The sequence below is a fragment of the Rattus rattus genome, chromosome 13 (genome assembly GCF_011064425.1).
Source record: "Rattus rattus isolate New Zealand chromosome 13, Rrattus_CSIRO_v1, whole genome shotgun sequence".
Lineage (NCBI taxonomy): Eukaryota > Metazoa > Chordata > Mammalia > Rodentia > Muridae > Rattus > Rattus rattus.
In genome coordinates this window covers 73112984-73138877 of record NC_046166.1, presented here as the reverse complement: position 1 = coordinate 73138877, position 25894 = coordinate 73112984, and the positions used below count along the sequence as shown (strand labels likewise).

Here is a 25894-nt window from a genome sequence, read left to right as displayed (position 1 = left end):
GCCAGTGGGAGGCAAGCACAGAAAGGATTGTCAGGCCCACACAGGAACCATCCCCAAGGTTGCCTTGCTTCCAGAGTTGTTCCACCCAGAGTGTCTTCTATTCACACTCTGGTCCTGGGACACTTTGTGTAGCACCCGCAGCCCACGAGGCTGCTGACTGGAAACCCAGGCTTTGTCTGGATTAATTCCTTGAGCCCTTTGGCGCCTCCACGCTCCCTCATTAAACCCCAGGACTGAGCCTGCGGAGGGGCCGCCTGTGACCTCCTCATCCCAGGAGCCCTTCCTCTTTCACCTGGACTGTAAACACAGACATTAAACAGCAACCGTATTCGGAGTGACGGAGACGCTAAGATTTATGAGCGTGTTAAGGCTTTATGACCTGTTCTGAGAGGAATAAAGATGAAACGACAGAAGAAAACCTTCTGCAAATGTTTGACCCGAGTTCTGGTGCATTTGAAATGAGACAAAGGAGAAAGGAAGGGAAGGGAGGATGGAGGGAGATGCAGACACACAAAGACACACGCATCTTTCTACTCCCTTGGCAAGCATATTGTTGGCTTGTACTTTTGACCAAACACTGCAAGATATCGAGAGGAGAGAGAGAGAAAAAGATCTAAGTTAGGTCTGATTTGTTTTTTGTTTGTGTTTCTTTGAATTTCTTTTGTCCCTCGGTGTTTAGATTGTGTCTGCACCACAGCGAAGCCCAGGAGACAATTAAGATGACTCTGTGCTTGTGGTGCCCTGACATGGGTCTACTCAAGTGCCCACCCTCAAAATAAAAAGCAAGAGGACCGGGGCGAGGCTTGGTGGAAGAGTGCTTGCCTCCTCGCATTTGCAAGGCCCTGGGTTCGATTCCTAGCACGAATAAATAAAGAACAAGTAGCTCACACCACAGTGCTTGGAACTTAGAGAGTAGATTTTAGGTGGCGTTCTCCAAACAACGCCACCTAAACGCCTGAGTCTGTGTGGGTAGCAATAGCCTATGCTAATTCACTGCACTGGGGCATCCCAGTAAGTGTGGGTGGTGACCACATATGCTAATCCGCTGCATCGGGGCATTCCACAATACACTTATTTTGAAGCTGCTTGTTTTGTTCTATAATAATACGCATTTAATACAAAAATAAATAAACGACAGCAAAGACCGCCTGTGTGTTTCTGGGTGGGTCAGTCCTGCGTAGCTGGCGTTTTAGGATAAGAGGCAGGTTGATTTTTTTTTTTTTTTTTTTTTTTGTGGTGGTTGTCGTTGTTGTTTTGGAAAATGACTGTAATTTCAATAAATCTCCAAAATGCCATCTTAAAGCCAACGAGCCCCTCCGGTGACAGATGACAGATGCCACTGGCTGGCAGAGGCCCTACACCACTTAGGCAGGTTGTTGTCTGCTCTGCTCAGAGGCTCTGGTGCCCTGATTTTCTAACTGTCTTGGCCCAGGGTATAATGTTTTTGTCTCTATCCAGGCTGTAAGCAATGTAAAAAAGAGTAGAAAATGCCAGAATGCGTTGGTGACAGCAGAGGCTGTGGCAAAAAATAGAAAAACCCATTCAAAGCATGTGGGTCACCAGTCCCAGCCTTCTCAAAGTAGAGTAGGCGGAAGGGAGAGACACAGATAAACCCCAGCCTCCCCCAGGGCGGCAGGCAGGGCATCTATGCCATCTTGGCCCAGCCTGGCAAGCTTTGTGCCCTCTTAGAACAACCGGGTCCATTGTCTGTTCCGGCTGTGGCCTCTCCAAGCCCGGGGGCGCTCTCTGGGTGATGGCACTGCTGCCTTTGCAGAGCACAGGGATCATATCTCCCCTTCACACCTGAGCCCAGAGGAGAAAGAGCGGAGGCCACAGGCAGCAATGCCCGCTCAGAAAGGACTTTAGATTTCCCCGTCCCTTCCAAATCTAAGGAGCAGATATAGCTGGCTCTATCTCACTGCTCCATCCAGGGAGCCCGTGTTGCTCCCAGGCTGGGTCCCGAGCAGAAGAAGTGGGACTTGCCTGGTTTATCTGTGTCAGGTTCAAGCGATGCTTGGCCTTGCAAAACCAGAGGCGCAGAATTCAAGCTGGTGGCCAGCATCTCATCGGGGAAAAGTCCTGTTTCTGTCATGACAGAGAAGCCTCTGCAAATGCAGCGCAGACAAACGCAACCTAGAACGCTAGGCACGCTATTGCTCCGGTACCTTGAAACGGGGTGGATTCGGCAAGGTGCCAAAAGAAGGGACAGCAGCACACAGAGCCCCCTCGTTCTTGCCTCAAATCGAGCTCCCTTCTCGGGGCTGCTACTGTTCAGAGCCCGACTTCACCACGGTGTAAAACTAACTTCCAGGACAACGAGGTGCCTCTTCCATCCCCAGGTTCTGTGGCTGAGTTCCCACATCCCGTCCGCGGATGCAACGGAAAAGGAAGAAAGAAAGAGGCTTCCGCGCTTGGGGCACCTGTTCTGTGCTGCACACATCACACCGTGGCACTGCCGAGGCCTGGCAGGTGAATGCCGTCACTGCTCTCAAAGGCAGCTCAGGCACCAAAGCTGTCTGAATGAAGGTGGGCCTTGCTAAGTGTGGGCTGTTTCAGCCAACGCCCTGTTTCTGTCGCTGTCCCACACAAAGGACCTTCAGTAGGGACGGAAGAGTCCGCACAAACAAATTCCAGCACCTTCACCTCAGGAGTTGCCAGGACAAGCCCACTCACATTCCCCAGAAAACCCAAACCTTGCTGGACGTCCTGAGTGGGGAAGGGCAGAAGGATTAAAGGAACCTCACAAGTAAAGAATGTCTGGGGTTGGAGGAGACAGGAGAGGGTTAGATCTCCATGGATCCAGCCAGAGCTAACCATTTTCACATCCCACCCCTACAGAAGCAGACTGGGTGATGCCCTTTTAGGAGCAATAGGCCCGGCTGGCTGGGCACATCTTCCACAGAGGCACACGTGGCACTTACCTGTGCAGCTCTTCTGCAAAGCAAATCAACACAGACCTCCACACAGCACAGCCCCAGAGAAATTTCGATCTCCTTCGATTTTCCCAGGGCAGTCATATCCACCTGCCTGTGGGGGAAAAACTCACCCCCACGGACAAGAAGAGACAGTCTCTGGGAATTGCAGCCCCAGGGGAGGTGCCTCTGGAGCAGAACATGTATGTAACTGTCAACATATATGTAACAGTCATACATGTGGTGGGTATGGCAAAGAGCTGGCGTGCTAATTGGTTCACACTCATATTTTCCCAAGAAGATCCCAGAAACTGTCACACTGACACTCGTGCAGGGCACAGGGATGTTGTATCTGTGAGAGCACGAGGGTTCCATGTTGAAACAAATACGTCACGTGGATTTAGTACTCTCGCTATCCCCCATCATGCCTTGCGTTTGATCCTGCTTTGGGTATCCATTCAGTATTGTCACCGTACTAAAACTCTGTACTTAGACAAACTTCTCCAAGGCCATTAGCTGCACGTCTTTCACTGGGCAAGATCTGAGGACTGGTTCCCAGAGAAGCCACCATAGGACCAAAAGATGTGTTTACTACTCTGATACCAAAAGACTTGGCCATTTGGATTCCTCCACATGGGTGAGACGTTCTTGCAGAGCTCTCGTCTGCATGGACTATTATGATTTTCAAAATTCTGAGAGCCGAAGAGCAAATGAAATCATTGAGGGTCCTTCTTAAAATCCTACCCTGGAATTTGTTGTCTATTGCATGTTCGTCTCCAGGTCTCCGTGCTCCCACTCACCCACCCTCATGTGCTCCCACTCACCCTCCCTCCCTCAGGTGCTCCCACTCACCCTCCCTCAGGTGCTCCCGCTCACCCTCCCTCAGGTGCTCCCACTCACCCTCCCTCAGGTGCTCCCACTCACCCTCCCTCAGGTGCTCCCACTCACCCTCCCTCAGGTGCTCTCACCCTCCCTCACTCCCGCTCACCCTCCCTCAAGTGCTCCCTCTCACCCTCCCTCAAGTGCTCCCACTCACCCTCCCTCACGTGCTCCCACTCACCCTCCCTCATGTGCTCCCACTCACCCTCCCTCATGTGCTCCCTCTCCTCCCTCCGTGCTCCCCTCACCCCTCCCTCAGGTGCTCCCATTCACCCCTCCCTCACGGTGCTCCCCACTCACCCTCCCTCCGGTGCTCCCCTCTCCTCCCCTCATGTGCTCCCATCACCCTCCTCAGATGCTCCCACTCACCCCTCCCTCCCGTGCTCCCACTCACCCCTCCCTCAGGTGCTCCCACTCACCCTCCCTCATGTGCTCCCATTCACCCCTCCCTCAGATGCTCCCTCTCCCCTCCCTCATGTGCTCCCACCCCCTCCCTCAGATGCTCCCACTCACCCTCCCTCAGGTGCTCCCACTCACCCTCCCTTAGATGCTCCCACTCACCCTCCCTCAGGTGCTCCCTCACCCCTCCCTCAGATGCTCCCACCCACCCTCCCTCAGGTGCTCCCACCCACCCTCCCTCAGCTGCTGGTGCTCCCACTCACCCTCCCTTACCCTCCCTCAGGTGCTCCCACCCACCCTCCCTCACCCTCCCTCAGATGCTCCCACTCACCCTCCCTCACGTGCTCCCGCTCACCTACCCTGAGTACATGGAGGCATTGTTTAAACAAAAGACCTGGCTCGTTTGTAACTGGCACAGGCTTTGCCTGTTCTGTGGAGTCGCTCAGGACTCCAACAAGGGGACGGCACCTTCCTATCCTACGCGCCCTCTGATGTGTCTTCATTTGTAGCCGAGTAGAGGAGCCAATCCCTCTGCTCCCCCGGGGTGTGGATTATTTACTTCTAATTCTGAGTGCAAAGAATAAGATGGATGAATGGGGGACAGATGGATGGGCAGATGGATGGACAGACAACAATGGATGGACAGATAATGAAAGGATGGATGCATGGATGATGGATGGGTGCATGGGTGGATGGATGACGGACAGACAGATACACAGATGGATACAGATGGATAGAGACACACGATGAATGAATGGAGCAGACACCACATGTGGAAACAGAGAGAAATCTTCCGCGGGTCCCCTGAATAAGGAATTCCAGGCTCAGAGTCCATAGCTGAAGATGTGGGACAGAATTCCCTAGGGTGTCCACGGAGCTGTTGGAAACATGGCTGTTCCTACTGCTGACACCTTTCTAACCTTTTAAGCTCAGGTGAGGCCATCACTCAAGAGCATAGACCCACTCACAGGGGCCTTTCTCTGAGGCATATAAATATGCAACCTTAAGGCTAAGGAGATGGTCCAGTCACCTGTAATTCCAGCCCTGGGAAAATGAAACACGGAGAATTCCTAAAGCTACCCTAGCCAAACTGGTGAGTCTCAGGTTCAGAGAAAGACTACTGCAAAAAATTAAGTGGAAAGACATTTAAAAAGATACCCACCATTGACCTGTGTACAAATACACACACACACACACACACACACACACACACACACACACACACTGAGAGAGAGAGAGAGAGACAGAGACAGAGTCACAGAGACAGAGACAGACAGGTACAGAGACAGACAGACAGGTATAGAGACAAACACACACACACACACACACATACACACATGTGGGAGGGAGACAGAGAGACAGAACCTTGGCCCCAGCTGACCATGGTAGAGTATGCCTGGAATGCCATCTCTCAAGAGATTGTGGCAAAAGTTCTAGGGCTCTGAGGTCAGCCCAGGCTGTGTAGTGAGCCCCACCACAGCTAGCCCTGTAACTTAGGCACTGTGGGGATTGTGGGGCATGCAGACCATAGGATAGCAGTGATCTCAGGACTGTGAAACCTGGTGTTCCCTGCTGGGGCTATTGATATGATGGCCTGCACAGCATTGTATTTTGGTTCCAGCTGAATATTTGACAACTGAGATAGCTGAGTTTTGAGAACTGAAGGGGGGAGGGGATTCTATGCTGGCGGCTGATCAACATAAGCCAGGGATACATAGGTAGTCCTTCTTCCAGGGGCGATCCACGTATCCTCAGGGCAAAGACCAGGGAGACGGAAAGAAAATCCCCAGGAGTAGACATTGGAGGGCTTCTTCTGTGCATTGACTGTGCCCCCCACCCCCCACTAATTCACAGAAGGAATTTGAGCCTGTTCATGTGATGGATCTGGTTATCAGGGCCTTTGAGAAACACCGTGACCATGACGGTAAGCCTCTGATCGTAAGATGAGATCAGTGTCCCTGCCCCAGAGGGAGAGGGATCCTGCAGGTCTCGCTCTCTCTTTCTCAGGACACTTGAGGGAGGCTGTGATCTCCAAGCCATCAGAAAAGCCTTCCTGAGGAAACCAGTCAGCATCATGTCTGGACTTCCAGCCTCCTTACTGAGAGGGCTTTCTCATGGGAGGCATCCATCTATGGCACTTTGTTGAGTGACCTAGATGGACAGTTGCCCTCCTTGTTGAATTCAGATGTGACCTTCCTCTCAGGCATGGAGCAGGAGGACCTGTGGATGAGGCAGGATGCTGAGGCCCCGTACACATTGCCTTTCAGCCCTAGCAGCTCTGCCAGGCCATACTCAGGATACAACAGTAGAACAATGGGACCCTGAGAATTGGGGTGAGGACACCCAGTTCAGTGGACTTGAGTAGCTAGGACCCTTAGATACTATCTTTCCTCTGCATCATGGCTGTGAGTCCCCTTCAAAGTCTCACAGGCTTGCTTTTGTGGGCTCTCTGCTTGACAGTGCAAGCCCAAGGTGCCTCCTCAGACTTGGTCCTCAACTCTTCTTCCACCCCCCGCCTGGCCTATCTAGGGAAAGGTAGCATGTACGAAATAAGTAGGGAGTTATCAAGGGGCAGGGACCAGCCACATCATGGCAGGAACCAGGAGACTCTTTAGAGTGACATTCTAGGTGTTCTATTATGGTGGAACAAGAAACAGCTCCAAAAATTGTGGAGGTGAGGAAGCCTAGTGCCGTAAGAGATCACTCACACAAGCACACCTCCAGAAATTCTGCTTAGCTGAGGAGAGTCCCAGAGAGAGTCTCAACTCTGAGCCGTCCATACCCCACCTCCAAGACTTAGCACCTAGGACCTGCTCTAAAGAGAGAGCTCAGGCACTGGAGCACACTCACTCATACATGAAGGTGCTACTCCCATCCTGCCTTATGCACACAGACCCTGTGCCCACAGGACCACACCTCACCGTCTGCTGGCTCCCCAGCTCCGGGACAAACCTTCAGCTACTAAGCTTGCATTTCTTGCATGTATGGAAAGTCAACTTAATGAACAGCATGCTTTTGCAAGGACACCAGTAAGGATCCTCATACAGTTACAATGACCAATCGTAAGGGATACTTTCTTCCTCTGGGAAGCCACTGGACTAGGACAGGGATCGATTTGCAAATAGCTTACCTCCAGGCTTCTGCTCTTCTGCTGTTTTCCTCAGGGCCACAGAAGAGGGCTTCTCTTGCTAGAGCTCTCTGGAAGCCTGTGCTGTGTCTTGAGAGAATTCTCCAGCACCATATGCCAGATCCAATTGTGAATTGGACCTCACGGTATGGCGTGGATGCATTATCTAATTAATCAGCATTTAAAGGCTCTCTGGAGAAGATACTACGGAGCACACAATACTCTCCCAGAATACATAACGGGTTACCCTGGGAGCTGAGGAGCCAAAAACATTTTAATGGGCATCTGCAGTGAAGGTTAACACATATATATCATGTTCATCAGAGCTTTGCATTTTGGGAACTTCAGGGGCTGGTGCTGGCTTGACACTCAACATCAAGGATACTTTGAGGACCTTGTCCTCCACCAACCAAGTCCCTGAGAAGAAAGACATTGCTGTGTGTGAAACAGCTTGCTGGCCAGTTTCTTATAAGAAGTTATTGTAAGAAAATGGACACACAGAGACATTTCCTCACAGTGAGCTCAGAAGAGAGATGTGGGAGCCATTATCAGAACACAGGGTGGTCATTTTTGTCATGTATCCTACAGACTATTGCCCTGATGAACCTCTCACTAAAAATAAAATAAAATAATAAAATAAATGAAAACCAGCCAGGCTGGGGCAATGGCTCACTGGGTAAATACCCTTGCTGCAAAAGCCTGAGGACCAGAGTTCAAATCCCCACATGAAAGGAAAATGGGTATGGATGTCTGCAATGCCCGTGTTCCTACATGGTGATAGGAGGTGTAGACAGGAGCATCTCCAGAAGCTCACGGAGCATGAAGCATGGTAGTTATCAGACAAACCAGGTGGGAAATGGGGATCAGTGCTGGAAGGTGTCCTCCAACCTCCACATGTGCACTGTACTAAACACACACCTACAGTCACAACACACCTACAGTCACATACACACCTACAGTCACATACACACCTACAGTCACAACACACCTACAGTTGCAACACACTTACAGTCACAACACACCTACAGTCACAACACACCTACAGTTGCAACACACTTACAGTCACAACACACCTACAGTCACATACACACCTACAGTCACAACACATCTACTGTCACAACACATCTACAGTCACATATACACCTACAGTCACATACATACCTACAGTCACATACACACCTACAGTCACAACACACCTTCACAGTAACAACACACCTACAGTCACAACACACCTACAGTCACATACACACCTACAGTCACAACACACAGCCACAACACACCTACAGTCGCAACACACCTACAGTCACATACACACCTACAGTCACAACACACCTACAGTCACATACACACCTGCAGTCGCAACACACCTACAGTCGCAACACACCTACAGTCACATACACACCTACAGTCACATACACACCTACAATCACAACACACCTATAGTCACATACACACCTGCAGTCGCAACACACCTACAGTCACAACACACCTACAGTCACATACACACACGTGTCTGTGCCCATGGCAAGGCAGGTAGCAAAAATGTTGTTAGGAAGAAACAATGTATGAACATTATAGAAAATTTTAATCCTGACCCTGGGTTTCTACCCCACCTTCCACCATTTAGTTCCTGGATAAAAAAAACACGCACAACCTTTCTGTTTACAATAAGCCTTATGTTATGTAGTACGAAACCTTGGCTGCTTCCTTCCCTCTATGCTATTAGAACCTATTTTTTATCATAACCCCATTATTATTTATTATGCTTTATCTGGGCTACTTTTAACTCTAACCAGCCAGCCCTGGGGACACGTTCTCTTGACTCTTAACCCATGATGGCTTCTTCCTCATGCTACATTCTTCTCCCCCTCATGCTCCCTCTCTGACCCGCAAGCCTCAAAACCCTAAACCCACCTCTGTCTCTTCTACCCAGCTATGAACTTTTGATATCTCTATTTACCAATAAGAAAAAACTTGGGGCCAAGATATACGTACAAACTCTCTCATCTCTAAGACAACCAAGTCTTCAAAGCCCACTCTTTACAATAGATTATCAAGAGATCGAACCTCACCATATGAGTGACAGAGAAGTTGGCAGTTGCTTAACAAAGTAGGTCTGCTCTTGGGTCTGGGTGCCAGTTGCTCAGAGAGCATCACCCCCAGCTGCTAAGGTATGAGAGCAAGAATCTGTTTTACAGTGAGAGAAAATTGAAGACAGTGCTCATGGCTCATGGCTCATGGCTCAAGGCTCAGGGCTCAGGGCTCAGGGTTCAGCTAGACCTCCAACTGTTCCTGTGTCCTTGTAACTCTTAGTTCTAGCTCTGAGAATGCACACAATGCTCTTGCTACCACCTTCCTTCCAAGAATAACTCAACAAGACCTTTTCAGATCACCCCCGAAAAGAATTGCAGACTATGTAAATGGAGCGGTTGTGGAGGACCCCCCCTCACCATTTTGACAATGTGAATGTGTGTTATGTGACTGGGTGCTAGGGCAAGGGAAAGGAAGAAAGTTGGGATGAAGCTTTGGCTAGGGTTGAGGGACTTACACCCACGCACAACAGGCAGGGTGGACACAAGCCAAGTTAGCCTGTGGATGCGAAATACAACTGGTCTGTATCTTTCTACTTTGGGGTAGATTCCTCAGCATTGGGCAATTGCAAGGAGGAGCACTTGCTTATTGCTCTCTTCTCAACACTGGGGTGGGTCACTGTGTAACGTTTTATCAACCTGACACAAGCTTGGGTCATCTGGGAAGAGGGACTCTCCATAGCGAAAATACCATCAGATTGTCCTGTGGTAAGCCTATGGGTGCTTTCTTGATTAATAATTGATGTGTGAGGGCCCAGACCACTATGGATGGACATGTAGTTCTTGGAGCTACAAGAAAGGTAGTTGGATGTGAACCTCCTGGAAACAAACCAGTAGGAAGAACTCCTCTATGGCCTCTTTCTCTGTTCCTGCCCATAGGTTCCTGTCATGGGCTCCTGCCCTGACTTCCCTTCAGGATAACCTTTTATTTCCAAGCTGGTTTTGGCTGTGGTGTTTTTATCACAGTAGAAACACAGAGTAGAGTCGTTATCCTCAACTGTCCATCTTGAGAAAGAGCAAAGAGATGCTAACACTGGGCACATGTGCCCTGTAGGGGGCTGGCAGCCTCATCCGCAGCCTGGAAAGCAGAAGACCCAAGTCCCTGTCCAGCGCAGTCACACTCCATTTATGCAGAAGAAATGGGGGCCAGCAACGAGCCAAATTAAAACAGCCACCCTGTCTCTTAGGCGGGGGTTTTGGGAGATTCTGAGTCAGCTGGTTTGATGGCTGATTTTGATCATCAGCTTGATTAGATTTGGAAGGAACAACGAGATGCACCTGCAGAGGTCTGTGAAGGCCTTTCCAGACCCTCCCCGGGGTAAACAGCACCTTCTAGAAGCTCAGATATAAAGAGGTCCAAGGACAAAGCCATTCTGCCTTCACCTCTTGCTGGTGAATGACTCTGCCCTTTCCCTAGTACAACTTAGTGCCACATGTCCTTTTCCTAGTGCCACTATCACCAAGACCACAGCTTCTCTGTGTCCCAACATAAACCAAAGACCAGGGACTTTCCAAAGTCCTCCAAGCCTTTAGCAGATCCCAATAGTGTGTGTGTGTGTGTGTGTGTGTGTGTGTGTGTGTGTGTGTGAGTGTGTATGTGCACGCGCGCGCGCGCACGCGCATGTGCATGTGTGCGTGTGCACGTGTGTGTGCGAGCGCGTGTGTGTGTGCACGTGTGTGCGTGTGTGCTTGCGCTGGTGTGTGTTCCCATATATAGTCTTCTGTTGTTTTTTATTTTTCCTTTGGAGAATATACTGGGTGAGGCTTCTATAATGAGCAGAAAGTAGGGTTGCTCGCCTGGTTGCTGGTCGAAGGATCACTATTGTTTCCCAGGTCAGGATGCCCATGAGCCTGTAATAGGCCCTCACAGCTTAGTGGGCCTCCAGATCTTAGCACAACTCACATCATGATGGGCGCATTATCAGGCCTTGGAATGCAGCATGCTCATCTCTGACAAAATGAGAGCAAAGACTTCATCTGTAGGAGGAATGGAATGCTGCAGCCGCCTCTATGTAAACACAGGTCGGGGTGGAGGAGGGCACAGCCGCAAAGACACCTTCTGCAGGAGGACCTAGTTGAAGACTGTCTTAGAGACCAAGGATTGCTGACGCAGACAATGCCAGCCAATCAGGAACTGCTGTTTAGAAGCGACGCTTTCTTGGGACCAATGGGGAGCAGGTGGAGGGTATTAAAGGTGCTTGTTGCAGCGCTTCGAAGATCTCTCTGCGGTATTCCTCGTCAGCTCCTTGAGTCTGTGTTCTTGATTCTGAGCCACATCACCTTCAATCCCCGAGGGCGGGCAGTGAATAGTCCAGGGCACAGACAGCACTCACACGTCAAAGTCCATAAAAATAAATAAATAAATAAACTCGCTAAGTGTACTTTCTGACTTTCGTAGTTCTGCCTTTGGCTAACTGTTTTTGCTGACTGAAGTGTGCTAACCCAGGTTGTAGTTTCTGTGTATAAAGCCCACCCTGAGAAATGTTCAGGACTGCATCTGTTTTCCAAAAGCCTGGTATAGTTGCCAACCGCCTATTGAAGACTCTGTTGGCTTGAACTCGTGTCTGAGTGCTCGTCTCTGGTGGATGTGTCACAACAGGGTGACAAACACACCTCTGATACTAGACAGAGATGGGGACCTGATGCACCTGTCTGTCTCTGCTGCTGATAGCAGCCTGGCGTGGACGTGACTTCCTGTGGCTGAAGCCCAGATCTGTGCCTGTTGCTATTAGCAACTTGAGCTAAGCCTCTTTCTCTCCAGTCATGGGCACACCTGGTTTGCAGCACTATCAACAAACAGCCTGTTTGCCTCCTTCACAGGGCAGTGTGTTCTCGTTCCTATTGGCCGTTGAATCAGAAACAGAGCACAGAAAACATTAAGAATCTTACAAAATAAACAAGCAGAACAAAAAGTACCCCAAGCAAGAGCGTTCTCTGCAGGAAAATGGCCCGGTCTGTGCTTGCTGCCTCCAACAGCGCTCAGAACTACTGTAGCTGCACACGGTGTCCCTCGGAGACAAATAAGACATCATCACCCGTATCCATACCCATTTTCTTGTAGAAAAAAAATACAAATTAAACCGAACAGAAGGCACCGTGAACTATGAGATCTTGGACAGAAAACGTTCGCGTTAGTATTTTATTTAATTGCACCTGAAAACCTTCTCTTGAGCAGGATAATTGTCCTGGAGGAGATTGGTGTCACTGGTAATTGTTACTTTCACCAAGGATTTAATAATATTTTATAAATGTCAAATGAGCATCTTAGACTGAATTGGAAAATTAAACACTTAAGGTTGAAAATATAATTATTCAGAAAGACATCAAGTTGATGTATGCTTTTTTTTCCCCCCTCGACGTTTAATAAGCGATGAAATGTGTGGGGAACGGGGGACTCGTTCTGTAGTGACAAAGAGAGGTGAAAGCCAGGAGAAAAGGAGAAATCATCCCTGTGGTCTAAATGGCTGAACTACACTGCCGTGGGGAGCGGGGGCGGGAGGCGGGGCGGGGCGGGGCTGTTCCTTGGTAAAGTGATGTAAACTCAAGTGTCCACTTGGTTGGCTCATGAAACACCTAACGCATTAGGAAAGGTCACGTCTTTGTGTGCCTGAGAGAGGTTTTCATGGGATTTAACAGAGCCAGGAAGACCTGCCTGGATGTGAGCTGCACTTTCCAGGGTCTGGGGTCTTGGAAGGAACAGATTGGAAATTGGGAGTGGTCTGAGTACAGGCTCCCTTTGCATGTCCAGTGACGTTTTCAAGCACTAACTTCCAATATGTCTGACGGCAGGTCACCACTAGCTCAGCACGCACCACTGAACAGATAGATGTGCTGCAGGCAGTGGGGCTCAATCCTTCTGGAACCTTCTGAGAATCGGGTGGCATCTGCCTCAGGGTCATCTCACCCAAGGATGAAGAACTGAAGACAGATCACTCAGGGGGTACTATTCGGGCCTTGATTATTCTTCTCTGTGTGTCCTCGGAAGCAAGAGACCTCGGACCTAAAAATAAGGGCTGCAGGGCCACGCTCAGGCTGTGTGGGGGAGGGCAGCACACAGGTGGCGGCTGCTACAGAGGCCAGTGTGGGGAGTGGTATCTGGGGTGGAGTTTGTTACATTCGGGGAAATTTTTCTAAGACTGAGAGTGTTCCTGAATGACAGAAGCCCTGTCAGACGAACTCGTCGGTCTGGAAGGTAATTCCCTAGGTGAACCGCCCAGTGGTGAGGTGCATTCAGCAGTCACAGATGCCACACTCACAAATCTTGCCGCTCATTACAGCTCAGTTCTCACCCCGAGCCAGCCAGCACTCGTTGTCCTTTTGGGTCCTTCGTGGATACGCAATGAGTGGCCAGAATCACTGCCCGAGGTTGAGCAAGGTGGTCTTTTGCCTTCTGCTTTCAGCTTTCCTAGATACATGCTGTAACTCCAGTCGTTTAGTGTCCGACTCTGTGTGGAGTTTTGGTGATTCGGTGGCTTAGAGTGGAGCGTCCTCATAGCGCTCGGTTAGCTGTAAGGCTAGGGTGAGCCTCCGTGGGAATGAGTGCATGTCAGATGAACTCGATTTGGGCACAAAGTGCAGTGGGTTCAATGTCAGTGAGTGTACCACACAAAGTGTGGTATCATTTAACAGAAACACACACAAAACAAGTCTACAAGGCATGGTGTCCTTTCTATAACAGCTACAACTGCCTTCTCGGTTAAAATCAACCTCCAAAGTTAGAGTGTCTGCTTTTATGTTTGCTTGTTTATTTGTTTTTGTTTGTTTGTTTAAAGACAGTGACTCATTCTAGCCCGTACAACCTCAGCACTCACTATAGATCCCAGGGTAGACCCCAAGACAGTTCTCTGGCTTCTGCCTCACCAATGTGAATGCCAAGCTTGTGGGCGTGGTACTGGTGAGCTGACATTGACCGTTTTCCGCTTGCACACCTTCCCACACCAAGTTGATAAGGTCATTGGTAGTTTTGTTTTTAAACACAAGGAAAGAACGATTTAAAAACCTCGTTCATTTATCCCCATGGAGACACCACCCTAGAAGCTGTGGATGGGGGTTAGGGGAGAGAAATTACATGAAAGGTCCTGAGTGAAAACTTCAGGAGAAAGTTGAAAGCTTACGTGGAGGCAAGGCAGCTCCGAGAGGGGAGGGCGAGAGGTCCCACTACAAGCCCAGATCCAGGGCCTGCACCGCACTCTCTCACACAGACCATGCCCTCGGTGAATTCTCACCCAAGTCTCCAAACTGTGGGCATCTTCTGCCCCTACCACTGGTCACTGCGAGTCTGACAGTTGCTAAGGTGCATGTCCAACTACCCAGCAGGTCAGAGTCACACCTGCTCTGCCTCCCTATCATGACCCCTGGGTGGCAGCTCCAGCACCGGCTTTTCAAACTCTGTGTCAGTCATTTGTCCTATTGTTTTGGCCAAATAACTAACCCGTGAGCAGAAGGAAGGAAAGGCCTACTTCGGTGTACAGTCTGAGGGTGAGCCCATCACACCAGGGAAGTTCCGGTGTCAACACCAGGGTGGGCGGTGACTGACTGGCCACCCTGGGTTCACAGCTAGGAAGAAGAGAACGTTCTGCTCGTCTCCCTTTGTCCATTCTGGGGCCCAGACCCTAGGACAGTGTGATGCACATCCAGAGGTCTCCTGTCCTCAGCTAAACCTCTCTAGAAGTACCCTCACAGACACAACTAGAGGTGTGTTGCCATGGTGACCCTAAACCCGTTACATCTGGGTAGAGGAATCCGGGGCGGAGGCTCTCTCTGTCCTGTCATCTCCCAATGTGAGAACAGCAGAGCGTTGTTGCAAAGCTTCCTCACTGACCTAACCAGGGGAACGTTCACACTGCAGGGAGGTCTCCAGACATAGAACCTTGAGGGTACTTGAGATTCAGTTGCAGTAGACTCCATCCTTGTTTGGGGGCCATGATCATCCGGGATGACGTCTCCATAGTTGTCTGCCCAGACACACATAAGTGTGGGATGCCAGACCGGGTGGGTAACCATGTTCGGAAATAAATGTGGGCTGAAAGCAAGCGGAAGCCAGGAGAAGAATGTGGCCTTTGTTGAGTGTTTCTCTCAGTGAATGGAGACCCAGGCTGCGAGGAGCTGGGTATGAGCTCCTCTGTGCTGAATGCCGGACATCCGACTCTACCCCTCCCTCCCCTCGAGGCCCCTGCGCCCCAGCAACAAGATACTCTGAGATAAAAGGCTGTCTGACTGGACTCCAGTCTGCTGCTGCTGCTGCTGCTGCTGTGAAAACTTCAGGCCATCACTAAGGGCTTCAAGGAGGGCAAGCAAGCCGGGTGCATCCACTGGCATTTTGTGGGATGGAGAGAGAGGAGTAGAGACGGTCATTAACCATAAGCAGCCAGGGGCGGGGGTGACCACTGGGGCATTAAGAGGGGGAATAGTGTGAAGGAGAGGAGGATACCCTCTCTGTAACTGACCAGTCTCTGCCTCAGCACCACTATGTTCTGGAGGACTGTGTGAGCCTGTGCTGTGTCGGCACAATTCCCACTTACTGTCTACTCTTCCCCATTCCTTTCTCTAGCTTACTTTAGCGATTCATACACACACACACACACACACACACACACACAGACACACACAGACAAACAGACACAGACAGAGACACACAGACATACACCCAGACACACATACACAGATACACACACACACACACACACATACACACACACACACACACAGACACACACACACACAGACACACACACACAGACACAGAGACACACACACAGACACAGACACACATACAGACATACAGTCACACACACAGTAACACCACAGACACACACACACATACACACACAGAGACACACACAGACAAACAGACACAGAGACACACAGACATACACCCAGACACACACACAGACACACATACAGACATACAGTCACACACACACACAGACACATGCTCACCCCCCCTCTCTCTCTCTCACACACACACACACACACACACACACACACACACACACACACACACACTCCATATCCTGATACAAATGTAAAGGCAGATCAGGTTCAATGTCTCAAGCCATCCATGAGTATATCAGGCAGACAGCCTGGGAGGCCCTAGACTAGGCCCGGGATCCAGAAAGCAGTTGAAGCCTGATCCCCCAAACATCTTTGTGACCTTTGAAAAGACGGAGAGGGAAAGGATTAGAGAAGGGAAAGAAGGTAGTCGTGTGGACTTCCCAGAGCCACATAGAGAGTGAGAAAAAAAAGGGGTGGGGGGATGCTGGCACAAATCACAGATGGCAAAGACACTCCACTCCTAGGAAGTTTACTAAATCTCCATTTCACTGGATGCTCTGAGGCATGAGTACCTGGTGCCAGTCAGCCACGGCAGGTCTCTTTCCAAGAGTCTAGACACCTTTAAGAGGAGACAACACTTAGAAATTTTATTTTAGATTTACTTAGCTTACTTTCTATGTGTGAATATTTTGCATGCAAACATACATACATACATACATACATACATACATACATACATACATACATATGAACAGCACACATGTGCAGTGTACTGGGAGTCCAGAAGAAGGCACTGGATCTCCTGGAACTGTAGCAATAGACAGTTGTTAGCCACTGTGTGGCTTCTGGGAACTGAACCCAGATCCCCTGCAAGAGCAGTGCATGTTCTCAACATAAGTCACCTCCCTAGCCCAGCAATTCTTTCAATAAAATACTTCAGCGGGCATCTTATCTAAGCAATGTACATTTAATTCAGTTTAGTTTTTATCTCACTTAAATATTTTACTAGCACCAGTGACTATATACAGTAATGGTTTCATTCTGACTTTTCATAATGTGTATAATATATTCCAATCACATTCATCTCTGTTTGCCCTCTCCTGTCCCCCCATATTAATTTCTTTCCACCTCCCAACTATACCCTGCTATAAATACCTTCTATCTTTTGACCCTCCGCCTTGCATAGGGGTATAAAAATGAAGGGAGTGGCCCTCATGTATAGCAAGTAAAACTGGCTATGGTATGGGAGCACACAACGGGATGGGTCACATGATCAGGTAATTCACGGTTAGGTAACATCATCGTTGTCAGTAGGAGGTAGAGTATGTAAGTCTTAGCCTGGGCTGCTTGGAGCATCTTTATCAATAACTTGATGCAAAGATAAAAGACATGTCATCATAGTCACAAGTCCCAAAGGCATAGAAGAAGGCAATACAGTTGGATGGCAGTCAGAAGCCGGACATCCCTAATCTGCCACAGCACTGTGAGACCCAAGCTGCAGTCCAGCTACAAGTGCAGGATCCCATGCAGGGAGAGAGGCCTGGATGGAGACCTTGGGAAGGAGTGGTCTGCAGCAAGGGTCCAGAAAAGCTAGCAGCTTCTCGGTGTGGGTGGGCCCTGCTGCTCAGGTCTCCCCTGGGTGGGGCTGAGACTGGACACTGGCCCTGGTCTTCCAGTTGGGCAAGTTGGACTTGGTATCCTGAAGGATGTTGGGAGGTGGAGGGTAGGATGTGACAAGAACAGAGAGGGACATACGGACCAGGTTGTGACCTGTCTGGGAAGGACGGGGTTATGATCTGGGTAGGACCGGCGGGGTTGCCACCTGTAGAAGTAAGGCTCAGAGCAGTTATCTGACCACAAGGCTAGGTTGGACCACACATGTCTTGAGGGGCTGTAGGACAAGAAGCTCATACCAGGAACAGCCAGCTCAAAACAACATGAAGTAAGAAGGACTTGGTAAGGCCCAGGGGTTGGTCCATGGCCACTCACTTCCTATGGACTTAGGGTGAAGCAGAGTGTTTTAAGATAGAGGAGACTTGTGGCAAAGGAGGCTGCTTCCTCATGGAGGCCAGGGTATGAAGAGAGAACATCTCTGGCTTGGGTTCTATCGAGGCCCCAACCTGGTGAGCAGTGCAGTACACATTCAAAGAAAGCCTTCCCTCCTCAGTTTCCATCAATACCCAGGGACGTGCTCACCTATCTCCTGTTATGTCTCATCCCATGTGACATTCACAATGAACTGTCACCCTGCAGAAATCACACCTTAGACCTGCCTAACCTTAAATGCGTTCAGAACTTCAGCAGGCAAAACCAGCTGATACAAGGCCTGTTTGTCAGTACGGTGTTGAGTGTCACACATGTAGTTGATAGAATGTAGTCCTTAAACTGCACACGGGGTGGCTTCTCTGCCTCAGACCCCAGAAAACAACATTTAAAGAACAATTCATTCTGACTCCATATGGCCAGATGGGGCAGAGGGAGACAGACAGAGCTGTGGGGCTCACTGGCCAAATCAGGCAGTTCCTGTCTCAAAAACAGGTAAGTGTCATCTTCAGATTGATGCTGATACCCAAGGTGGTCCTCTGGTCTCCAAAATAGCATGCACTCACATACTCACACATACACTGCACGCACTTTCATACACATGCACACACACACAAACACACACACATATACAACCCTATTGCAACATACATACATACATACATACATACATACATACATACATATACATGTATTGTCACATATGTGCTGGTACATAAATTCACACACACACACACACACACACACACACACACAACTATAAATACCATAGACAAAATCCTTTTAAATCATAAAGAACACTGATACTGTAGAAAATTTTACCCACTTGGTAAAGACAGAAGAAAAATCAGCATGTAAGGCACTTCTTCATCCTGTGGAGCATTAACACATATGACTTAAAGAGCCACAATATCTGCTCAGACATTCAGTCATCCACGGAATGCTAATCAGCAACACAAAGGAATGAACTGGTATTGCCCACTAAAATATGAATGAATCTTGATGCAATTACGTGGAGGGAAACAAAGCCAACAACAGGGAGAACACGGATTATTAGCCCACTTACACATCATCCCAGAACACGCACCCTTGTCATGGCTGGAACAAACTCAACAGCGGAGTCCCAGAGAAGGACTGTGGAGGGGTAGAGATGGTGTGGAGGCAGGAGGGAGCTTTCAGGGTGAGAGAGCCGACACAGCCCTCAGTGTTGTTGGGTTGGGGTGTGTATACACGACACACCTCTCAAGTGTGCAAAAATATGTGCAGTTTATATACTCAGCCTTACTCCTGTAAAGCTGTGAAAACTTAAATCTGCTTTTTCTCTCTTCTCAAAGAATGCATTGGATTTCCATATCTTGAATGCTTGAATATTTCTCCAAACCTCTGAAATATTTTTACCACATTGGTTTCACAGCTGCATATCCCTGAATCAGAGATGTCCACATGAAATGGGGACAGGTTTCCACATGTCAGTCATAATACCCCAACCCTAAAGCCCTCATCCAAGATGTCTTCCACTGCCTGATTTTCAGAACAAAGTCCTCAAGATTTCACACCCTGCACCTGGTAAATTGCTTGACTGCTGTTGTCTTCTCTTCGCCGGCATGTATACGCAAATCAGCACTGGACGACAGCTTCGGCAGTTAGGCACCTCTCCTAAGACTGAAGTGTTTTCTAATTTTACTCATGGAACCTAGCTCATTTATTTCTTTTTCTCCTCAAACAGATCCTCTAGTAATCAAAGAGCATCATTGCTAAGTGTATCCAGTCCTGATCCACATTCCACTGCCTTCCAGAAGGGGAGGAAAAATGAGACAGCACTGCCAGCCACCTGTTCCCCCAGAAGCCAGCGCGTGCTTCCAGTTCTGCTTTTCAGCAGAAGGCATGGTGAGTGGGAGGAGAGCTGAGACACAGACTGCATGCAAATGGCCGGATGCAGAGGGCATAGGTCCACACAGACTGCAATGGGCTTAGAACCTGCATTCTCTCAGTGGCGTATACAAGCAGCATATTCCTCGGGGGGAAAGCACCCTGCCTTGGCCTCTAACACACGCCCTTTGGCAGGAAGATTTCCATCACTACCTTCACAGGTGCTGAACACAGCCCCAGACTATTTCTTCTCACACAGAGGGCAGCAGGTGTGTCTACAGGACTCTCTGGCAGACAGCGCTGGCCGTAAACTTATTCCCTGTCTACAGTATAGCCAGCAAGCATCAGGAGCAACACTGGAGCCATGAAGTTACCTGAATCACCCTTGAACGTTTGGGAAGATGTCTGATGGATTAAGTGAGTTCCAAAGTTAACTGACATATCAGTGAAGCAAATTAGATTTGAGTCAAATATCTTTAGCTAGTGAAAATTCCTCTTTGTGAAATACTGTCCCCATAATGCCCTGGCCTTGGGCCCCACACTTGGAATTCCATGATCAGAAAACAGGTAAAGATTCATATGAATGTGTGGCCACTTTAATTTAGGCATTTAGCAATATCTGTGGCACAAAGTAAATAAAAAACATTAATAGAGTTTGCATCAATACAACATTAAACAAATCCCATTGTTATTGACTTTTAAAAACCACTGTTACAGCTTATCCTCTTTATAAAACACCTAGTCATCCAAAGCAGCACAATGTGTACTAAGAAATGTAATGATATGGAAACAAATGTAGCCCAGAATGTTAAGGATACAAAGGAAACTAAAGAGTGCAACATTGTTGTGACTCAAAAGGCAAATCAGGTGGGGGGTGCCGGGTCGAGGGCAGGGAGCCAGCAAGGATGTAGTTTGTGGTCAACATTAGCCACTGACTCGATTACTGTAGACATAGTGAAATAACTGAGAGCTATAAAATGGAACCCCTCTATGGTGGTTTGAACAGGATGGCCCCCATAGACTCATGTGTTTGAATGTTTGGTTCATAGTGAGGGGCACTGTTAGGAGGTGTGGCCTTGCTGGAGGATGTAATCATTGTGGTTGTGGACTCTGAGGTCTCCTATGCTCCAGCCAGGTCTAGTGCGGTATACAGTCTCCTCCCGCTGCCTATAGATGAAGATGTAGAACTCGCAGCTACCCCAGCACCATGTCTGCTCTCACGTCAGGGGGACCTGCTGTCAGTAGGACTGGACAATGTGAGTGAAGCCCTATCTTTTCTGGGTTTCTGACGCACCATGGAAAGTCTCATGTGCCAACAATTACATGGCTTTGGGTAAAATATTTAGTTCTATTTACTCATGATCAACTCCAAGAAAATTATATGGAACTCTTGCCATTTCCTGAATAAACAGCCATAATGATTAAGAAGATAAATAAAACTGTTAACAGAACTTGTCGCTCAAACCTGAATCACTACAAAGGGGTAAAAGCTGCTGGGGGCCTCCTGCATCCTAAGGTTACTGCTCCAGTTTGCAAAAGAGCAAGTGGGCTAAGGCCATGTTTTTGGACGCTGCCAGAGGACAGAGGTCGCACCACTCCTGTCCCGGGTCCTGTGGAAGTGCCTGCAGCGTGGCTGTTTGCACAGGCAAATGAATTTGCAAAATCAGACACAGTCTTTCAGTCTCTGCTGCCTTAGCTACAAATATCAACAGAGTCAGCAAACAAACAACTCTCCAAGGAGCCTTCCAGCAAGTTCTGCTCACATCTTTGGATTCCTTTGGGAAGAATTATACAAGCATTGTTTACTCATCCATCCGTTAACTAAATCAATAAATATGTATTGGGCACCAACTGTGAGCAAGGCGCTGTGCTGAATGCTTGGAAACACACGAGAGTGTGTAAAATACAGCTCTACTGTCTTGGGTATGCTATGGAGCAATAAATTGAAAGTGACAGTGTTCACAGAACATTGGAAAAGGTAAATCTCACCTTAAGGAAATCCTCCTGATCTTCCACTGAGAGCTCAGGGAAGGGAGGGCCAGCTCCACCCTCTCAGGAGACTTCAATTTGCCTGACACTGCAGTCTCTAGATCTAGAGCAAACAGCAGAAAAAACTAGGGTGAATTCCTGGGTGGTGTCTTGCCCTTCTTCCCTGAGCAGTGAATTCTCTCCAGCACATACAAGAAGCGTAAAAGTTTAAGATTCGCGGTCCGATTGTTGTGAAACTCTTCAGTAACCTCTTATTTCCTTTTAGAATTAAGAGCAGAGCCGTTACCATGCCTCTGGCCTCAGGGAGATTCTGGTCCCTGCCAGCTTCTCCAGGTTTATGTGCCACTGTCTTTCCGTGGTTTGTTCAGGTGAAGTCAGGATCCGTGCACCTTTGATGTATAACCTACACTTCCTCATGATTCTTCTCCACGCTGTTCTAACCCACCCGAGATGCTCGGTCCATGGCTTCATCAAACTTCAAACACTGCCATCTCACTTAAGTCAGTATTCAGGGAACGCTCTTCAGGGCTCCAGACTGGATCCCATTATGTCTTCCGTACTCCTCCAACATTCTTGGGGTGGAAGCTCCTATTTTCGTTAGACATAAATATGCATAAGTGAATTCTTGAAATACCGGAAGCTTAAACAACAAGGCTCTACAGTGCTGCTTAAGGAGCACAGCGCTGAGCACAGCCAACTGGAACTCTAAAGGATCCGAGCTTACATTCACGCACGCACGCACGCACGCACGCACGCACGCACGCACGCACGCACGCACACACAGGAGGAAAAGCCAGGCTTTAGATTGTATCCAATTCATTTCAGGACTATACCTGATGCTTCAACCTGCAAGCTGTTGGCAAGAACTCAAGCACACGCTACGCCTAGTGACAAGGATTCTGGGAAATGTAGTCTGTGCTTTGCTGCTTGGTTAGGTGTTAATATGACCGCTTAGAGAGTTCACTGCAGAAGCGTTTTATCTGAACTGTATGCTGCTTGTCATGGAGAGCTGTGAAAACTTGCCCACACTGTATTCCCACAGGCCATACCCCCATCACACTGTAAGTAAGCTGAACGGGAGAGCGGAGGATTGGATGAACTAAATGTGTGGATGGATGTTCTAAGGGTGTACACAGACATTTGCGATTAGAGGGTGTGGTAATTTGGAAGATCATGCCCTCATACATATTAGAATAGTTGGTCCCCCGTTGATGGAACTGTTTGGGAAGGATTAGGAGCTGTGGTTTGGTTAGAGGAGATATCTGGAGGAGGTGTCATGAGGGTGACTGTGAGACCACTCTCACCCTCATGCATTCTCTGTCTCCTGCTTGTGGATCAAAATGTGAGTTCTAGTTCTTCCTCCTGCCATGCCTTTACTCTGCACTCATGGACTCTCACCTTCTGAAACCGTAAGCCCAATTAAACTCTCTCTAAAAATATATGTTGCCTTGATCACAGTCATAACAATAATAAAAAAAAAAACACCCTCTTAAGTTATGATTTGGACTGGAGGGAAAGAATTGGTTCATTTCCCTCACTAAAACAAGACATGTGGGGCTGGCAAGATGGCTCAGTAGGTATCGGTGCTTGCCCCCAAGCCTGATGATCTGAGTTTAATCCCTGGGACTTGTATGTTTGCAGGAGGTAATTAACTCTCACAAGTTGCCCTCTGACTTCCACACATGCATACATGCCCCTCCATACATACACTCACACAAACAATAAATTAATAGTTTAAAACTGGGCACACATACTAAGCAATGAAAATAGTTATACCTAAGGGTTAAAGCTGCATAGAAGAATAGACAGAAAACAAGTCACAGGGATTGCGTTGACTTGGGGAGGGGTTGATACCTCCAACTGGGCTGCAGAGTACTCTCCAGCAAGTATGTTCATACCGGGACAAGGCCCCAGTCCGCTTGGCGGCCATTGAGGATCCTGATGATGTCAACGTAGGGCATCTTGTTCAATTTGCCCCAAAATTCAGGCAAAGGGCATCTTAACACGTGTAGGCCTCCTACAGATAAAATATTTATATGGAAATTGGAGCCCCAACCTCCTAAGCTCAGCATAACTCATCTTCTTTCACACCTACTCCTCCCTGTCGTCTGCTCTCCCACAGGTTGGCGAGGTCCCTCCATGACTTTTCAGCCTTGATCCTCAAAGGAAAACTACAGTGACAAAGAGAACCTGACGCTTCTCGTCACTGTTTCTGCTGACTCTTTTCAGAAGTCATGGCCCCTCCCTCTCATCGACACCCACTCCTTCACCTCCACCTGCAGACATCATGTTCTCTTATGTCTGGATGTTATTAATTAATTTTGTTTTATTCCTTATTTCTTCCCACAGAAGTCCTTTGCTACCATAGAGGGAAAACCACCCAGGTGGACTCTAGACCTGTTGCCTGCTTCCTGTCTTTGCCTGTTCCCAGCTCTTGCATACAGGATTTTTGTACCCTCACTCCTAGGAGATGTTCCTCTGCAGAAGCCACTGAGATGGTGACCCCACTTTCCTTGTGCTTTCTCAACGTCCTGCACAATGGTCCCCCCAGTTGTGTTTTTCTCCATCACCAGCATGTGATGTTCACATTCTCTCCACATTAGCGTCCAGAGTAAATCCCAGAGTGAATCAGATGGAAATCCCTTCACTATAATTTGTAAGTTGTTGTTTTTGACAAATTCTCAAACATTTGGCTTTGCCAATTGCTAGATACTGGGGTGAAAGCCTGCTAACTCAGAGAGGAAGAGAAAGGACCTACCTGACCTTCCTCCATAGCCGATGTCCTAAAAGGAAGTTCTCCTTTTCCACGACATTAAAAGAAAAAAATAAATAAAGCTTTCAAATGGAATGTCCCTCCCTTCCATTTCCTGCATTTCCTGTTTGTTTCTCTATCCATCCTCCTGACTTCTTCTTACTCTCTATGTTTTTTTTCTATGTTCACTCCCCCTCCACTGGTTGCTTGCTCCCCGCCTTGACCTATGGTTGACATTATTGAATCCTGTTTATAATAGGCAGAAAGCTCTTGGATTAAAGGTCTATGCAGGGATGAGATGCACCACAACCAGAAACAGGTTTTCCCAATAAATAACACAAGCTGGAGGTCTGGTCTGTAGTGTGATCGGACCCCTGTGAGTAGGCTACTCATGTTTTTGTCCAGTGACTTTAAACACTATCTACCTATCCAAGACTCAGGTTGCTCTCTTTGCTGTAGATGTGACAGTCAACATGAAAGAAGCAAGAACCCAATTTTTCATCTGGCTTCCTGATGTGTCTGTCACGCTCAGCGTGCCCACGGTCCTCCTGGGTGTTGCAGCCAGCTGTGACAATGAAACTTCCATTCACGGTTCCACACTCACGGCCTCCGTCCTATTCGTTAGCGCATTATGATAACATCCCTGGGGCACTTTAGCGAGGCAGCTCTCAATTCTGCCTTCAGTGTCTTCCAAACTGACATATGAGGGTGCTGAGAACAGAGGAAACTTGTAGCTAAGTCTACCTGCTACCTGACTGGTATGGGACCTGCATGCTAGGTCACTCAGTCAATTAAGTCAATCAAGTGCTCCCTACCCTGGCACTTAATTCCTCCTCTCAGCAAAAGCTAATGTCAGCCTATGCCCCTCTTGCTCCCTTAGGAAAGGAAAATGCCTGATACCCTGTCATCAAACTCAAAGCTTTGGGAAGTTGTTCAGAATATATAAGGCCTATCTTGGACATTAGTTCTGTATCTGTAGAGTTGATAAATTATCCTATTAAGTGATATCTCAAGCCTTTACATTCTTTGGGAAGAGAAGACTGACATAAAGGAGATCCTC

At 48.5% G+C, this 25894-nt stretch overlaps 1 pseudogene; it reads right to left on the bottom strand.

Annotated features, from left to right (window-relative positions):
- The window catches only part of LOC116914594, a 29157-nt pseudogene extending 5114 nt beyond the window's left edge, over positions 1 to 24043 (bottom strand).
- Positions 24044 to 25894: the final 1851 nt, after the last annotated feature.